The sequence below is a fragment of the Cavia porcellus genome, unplaced genomic scaffold, assembly GCF_034190915.1.
Source record: "Cavia porcellus strain 051 isolate PalLab524CR breed Dunkin Hartley unplaced genomic scaffold, mCavPor4.1 scaffold_6, whole genome shotgun sequence".
NCBI classification, from domain to species: domain Eukaryota; kingdom Metazoa; phylum Chordata; class Mammalia; order Rodentia; family Caviidae; genus Cavia; species Cavia porcellus.
The window spans coordinates 81171772-81177771 of NW_026947489.1; positions in this window are offsets into that span (position 1 = coordinate 81171772).

The following is a 6000-nucleotide window of genomic DNA, read 5'->3' on the forward strand; positions in this document are numbered from 1 at the left end:
GCATTAGCACCAAATAGTATCCCAGTTTGGCTGGAACCACTTATGTCCCTAAAGCCCACACTACCTGGTCCCTTGGAGATGAATCTGCAATGCTGGGCCTGAGAGGAACAAGCCAATTTCCTCTGCTTGCAGCAGTTTGAGTGATCACCAGGTGAAGTTGTCCCACCGCACATTTGTGTGCCCTGTGTACAGTATTTATGCTTTTTTATTAAAACACACCTGTATGCTCCCAAGGGCCACTTGTGACTTCCCTATATGTTTTATTAATGAAAAAGCTTATCTAAAATGAATTTCATTTTAACTATATTGTGTGTGTGTGGGTGTGTGTGTGCGTCTGTGCATGTGTGTGTGGTGAGTGTGACTATATTGCAGGAATAACAGCACAAGTCATACAGTGGGGGGAGTCATGCTGCTACCTGGACAAAGTACCCCACAAAGGAACTTACCAGGCAGATCCTCTTTGAAATGGCAGAGGGTGGGGTTTTGGGCTCATCCAAAGAAGATGGAGGAGAAGGTGGGGGGGGGGGTGTATTTGAGAGTGGGAGTTGTGCCTCGCACAGGAAGCAGTTTACACTGAGTGAGGTGAGGGGGTCCTGGCCCCAGGGCCAGCTCGTTAGTCAAGGCCTTGTCCTCCAGCCCCATTATGCAAGATTTTGCCTTGATGCCACCTGTTTGCTTAAGTTTAGCCAGTGGTGGTATGGTAGCTGGGAAAACAAGGCATGACCTTCTGTAGGAGGAGGACAGGGGGAGTGAAGGGCATCCATATCTCTGCCTGACTGAGAGACCAGGGCATTTCTGGGCATGCAGCCACCAGTATGGTCCAGAGGAGACGGAGACCCTGCTCCTGGGACTCAGATGGAGGCAAGGGCGCTGCTGCTCAAGCTTCATGGGGTCCCTCGCTCCTTCTCCCTGCTGCCTCTTCTTTCAGTTCTGGCAGCAGGGATCCATATGTGGGGGCCAGAGAGTGGGCTTGCCAAACCCTCTGGTCACCCTGAAAAAAATCTGTGCTTTGACCAAGAGCCAGGAATCTGAACAGCATGGTCACGAACCGTCACCAAGACAAGGGCTGTGAGCATGCTCCTGGAAATGCACAAGGCCCTTACATGTACTTAAAAGGCAGATTCCCTTTTATTAAGTCTCTGGGAACACCTGAGATTTGCACTGCTAACCAGTTCCCTGATGCTACCCCCTGAGTACCACACCCTAAGAGAACAAAGTTCTTGATGGAATCACAGGGTTGCATAGCTGGGCTACCTTATGCTGTCTGGTGGCTGACAGATCTATGATCCTGAGGCACTTAGCTCCTGAATAACCATCCCTCTTGCCAGGTGCCCCATCTGGCCCCTTCCCACTTGGCACATAGTCATCTGGCTTCCTGACTCTGCCACGACCTCTCAAATTCTGTCCCCACCTTTTCCCCTCTCAATGAATGTGGGTATTTCCTGGGTTCACCAGGATATCAAGATGCCTATATCAGAGACACCTCCTTCCAGGGCTCAAGCCCCAGCTTCTTCTTCAGTGGCCTTGTGGGCTTAGTCAGGGACTTTCTGGGAGAAGTTGTGGACGTTAGGACCTCCCCATCCAAAGAGAATGAGTGCTGTCTTTTTCCACTCCACTAGAGAGGGACCACTGATTCCAGAAAATTTAAAATATCTTCAGATACAGTATTAAAGCAGTTAGCATGTGTGCCAAAAGTACAGTGTTTTCTTCATTTTAAAGAGGCAGGAAAGGGGAGAGCCCTCACTGAGAAAGTTCTGGTCAGTTGTTGGAAGCCAGTGGGAGGTCACCAGAACAGCCTTCTCTTGGGTTGCCGCAGGGTGCAAAGCCAAATGAGTGGATAAGATCACAGTATTAGGAGGGCTGTGCAGGTCACCTTGTTACTGTTGTGCTTAGTTGTGGTTTGGGAGCCAAGTAGGGTTGCACAGAGGATGGGAAGGCGATTGAGAGCTGCATGCACCATGGGCCTTTGCTGGGGGCTCACACTGCCAGGAGTGGAGCTGGAGGTTTGCCTGTTGTTACAATGAGCAGAACTCTGCTCAGATGTAACAGCTCAGAAGCTGGTGCAGGGTGTGGAACAGGAGTGGGAGGAGATGCAGACAGTGGTGCGCCAGGCCAGGGAGCCTGCCTAGACATTCACTGCAGTAAGCTCAGTATCACAGCCCACTTCTTGGTGACTGATGGCCCTCAGATCCTCCCCTCTGATGGGCAAGTTTTTGGTATATTTCAACAGGTATTGGCCCTCCACAGTTACCTTGTAGCAGTGAACTTTGCATATGATCTGTGTCTGGGAAGACAGGCCTTGCTATTCACTCTCCATGCAAAATCCTCAGCCCTCACTGAGATCTGGACTTCTCCTTACCTCTCCTTCCTTTCTCTCCCAACCAGCCCCTTAACTGCACTGAAGGACACCCTGTGATCTCCTCTGTACTCAGCATATGCAGTTTGTAGCCTGTAGTGCTGCTCCTAGTGTGCCTCTCTGCCCCATGTAATAACTGCCAGGCACCTCAGGACCCATCTGCCTCCAGCAAGCCTTCCCTGCCCCCAGATGACTCCTCCCAGGGACCAACTACCTCTCAGGACATCAGAGGCAGCAGTGCTGGCTTGTGCCACCTGTGTCTCCCATGTCTATGCCTGGACTCTGCAGCAGCAGCAGCAGCAGCAGCAGCTTCCTGACTCCTACTTTCTAGCCCAGGAGCACCTCCATGAGGCAGTCAAGGTACACACAACAGTGGTCACACTTCTACCACACTTACCTGCAAGGCACTGTCCTAGCACAGAGACTACCTTGGCCCATTCCCACAACTCTCTGAGATTACAGAACTCTGAGCTCCATTTGTAGATGAGGAAATGGAGCTGCAAAGACCCAGTGGCTGTCCAGAGCTGAAAGGCACTTCAGTAAGCCTGAGGAAAGTAATCCTGTGTTGACCATGCAGGAAAATGCTGACACTTCCCAGGACCTCCCTCACCACTCATTTTTTTTTAAATTTTATTTAAGGAGAAAAGAAAAAAAAAGCAGAGAAAGGGTACAAGTTATACAGATTTACAGAAGAAAAAAATGAACAGTAGGAAATCACTAATGGATTACATATTGTCATCTTAGAAATAATTGTTCAAGTCACAAAATTAAAGCTTGTAAAGTGGACATTCCATCAATGATACTGCAAACAGTTCTGTTCAATGATCCAATAAAACTCTTTGATATCATTTTCTATCTTATACACTTAAATATACATGCAGTTATATAGTTTAGAGCACTTTCTTTTCCTCTCTTTTGTACCATGCCTATTACACATTTTGGGCTTCATTGCTCCCACGGTTCTTATTACTTTTTTGGAAGAGAGTAAAACCAAATGTGACATAACAGAACAGAATTGGTCCAGTCAAAAGGGTGGACATAATAGATAATGTAAAAACATAATACAAGCTCACCACTCATTTTTACCTCTAGGTTCATAACCAGGCTCAAATTGCAGAAGGCTCCTAAAGGGGAGGTACATAGTGTGACCCATGCAGAGGTCCACTATCCTCCCAAAGAACTTCTTGAGTTTTATCTTATAAGCAGAGGCCTAATGAGCCAGCTTGGAAATGAATTTTATGAGTGTGGGATAATGGTGGCAAACGTATACACCTGGATCAGGCTGAATTTGTTGATATGGGTCCATTAAGCAGAGATTCAGAATTTAATGCTGCAGCTGAGTAAAGAAAGGTGTTAACAGTTTATTTGGCTGGTTGGCAGAAGTGTAGCTCAAAATGTGGCCCACTGTGAGTGATTAAGAGACACCTATGAGTCCATGGCTCACTATTGATGAGGGGATTCAGAAGCTTAGGGAAACGGGAGTGCTGGAGAGGATCTGTCAAGTTAAATCTAGTCTTTCCTATTAGGATCCTAAAAAAGTACCCTGGTGTCTTGAGAAAAGATTTGTGAGGGGAGCACCAACATCCCTGAAGGGTCCCGTCATTGCTCTTCTCTGTTTGCCAGACCTTATGGTGGAGACTACAGTTACTCAATTAGGGAATTTAAGGCCCATGTGCTTGATTGGATTCTGGAATGGCAACAGTCAAGTGACAACACTCAATAACCAAAGGCAGGGTCCCTGTAATTACTATACTGTGCCATGACCCATTTGGCTCCTGAGGTTCTTGGGGTGAAAGACCGTGAGAGGATGAGAAAAATAAAGAAAAGACAGGGCTGGAGTCAGGTGGGGCCCTTATCCTCCTGATGGGAGGAAAGCTACTGCTCAACCAGTACAGCATGTTTATTTATACCCTCCAAAGAAGACTGTCAATTCCAACCCCACTGCCTAGCAACCCATTGCTTGGCAGGCCTGGGCCCCCTGCCTTCTTGGTGCTGGAACAACTTGTTTGCATAGCTTGTTTTGGTCCCTCTGTTTTTTCTGGGCTGACCTTGCTTTAGCCCCACACATGTGAGCAATCTCCAGATTTTGTGGCTCCCCACATATCCCTCTTTTTTGTTTTGTTGTTGCACAGGACGGGTGGTCAGTTGAAGCTGGAGGAGCTGTGTTGGAAAGCTCTGTAGATCTTTTTTAAGTGCAGTCCAAAGATTTTAAGTCCCTTCATTCCACAATTGTAACTCTGTGCAGTCCATTAATCTGTGACAGTAGTCAGCTACCAGTTTAGCTGGCAATTGCCAAAAGGTATTAGTGATTTGAGTTTCTTTTATAACATATTATGTTAGCATTGTTTTATGTATCTCTAGTATTTATACATTTTCTGCAGGATGTTCAAGACCAAGTTAAGGTGAGATATGTTTTAAATACAATCAATTTTTGTTATCTATAAATATCAGTTAAGTGTTCTCAGGAAATGCCTTGGAACCATGCATAGCACCTCTTAGTTCTTCCATCAGTGTCAGGCATTCAGATGAGTCATGGCCATTGCTTGACCAAGTTGCTTTCTGTGAAAGCTTGGGAGATTTCTGCTCCTAGTGACTCTCCTTAGGCACACCACTCACTGGTGATCTCTTTCCTCAGGGGTCTCACAGTCTTCTTGATCAGAAGACCAGGGACTCACCTAGTATAAGATGATGCAGCAGAGATTCTCTTATGTCCTGGGTCCTCATTGACCTTGGAGGGCTAGGGCCAAAATATTGGCTGTGCTCTTAGTCCATCTGTCTCTCTAATTGTTGGTCTCTCTACTTTAGTTGTTGAACATCCAGAAGAAAAGACTGATAACAGTACAATACAGTAGCGGCATTATCATCTTATCTAAATATCAAACATCTTACAACATAAAATAGAACCTTTATTTCATAACAACCATGGCTGTTTTAACATTTGAATACCTGTAGAATATTAATAAAGTTACATATTTTACATAGAAAATTAGAAATCAAACTATATACAACATTGTAACATAAAAACAATGATGACATTTTGTAACATACTTGAATTTACATTTTTACATCAAATATTTCCTTTTAGTCAATTATCCTTATCTAATACCTAAAAGCTTTTACCTAACTTGTTGATGTTTAGTGGGATGTAGATTTCATATGCATTTGTTGAAGGCAGAGGTCTGAATTTGAACCAAAATTTTGTCACCATAAACAATCCCTGTTATACGTTTTGGAAAACCAGTATATCTGGAAGCATGAATATATGAATACACCATGAGATTAACAAGAATCATTTGTCACAACCATATGAAAACCTTTGTATGGGCATTTTTAAATCAAAAAAACCTTATTGTATTATTTCTCTTGATGATGACCAATGTGAACATATTATGATAATATTTTTATATAACTTTAGTTGGAGTGTCTCTCATAAGACTCTGGAGATCATTGGGGCATCCAATCAGTGAACAAGAACTCGTTAAAAAATGTTACCAAGCAGCTGCTTTCTTATTCAACAATCCCAACTTCAAGGAACTTTTAAATTATCTTAATATAATTTTAATTGATTATTTTAATATAACTTTTGATGACTTATGAAAAACCCAACTACAGGCTTCCAGTAAAGATGGTGGATGATTGATAAG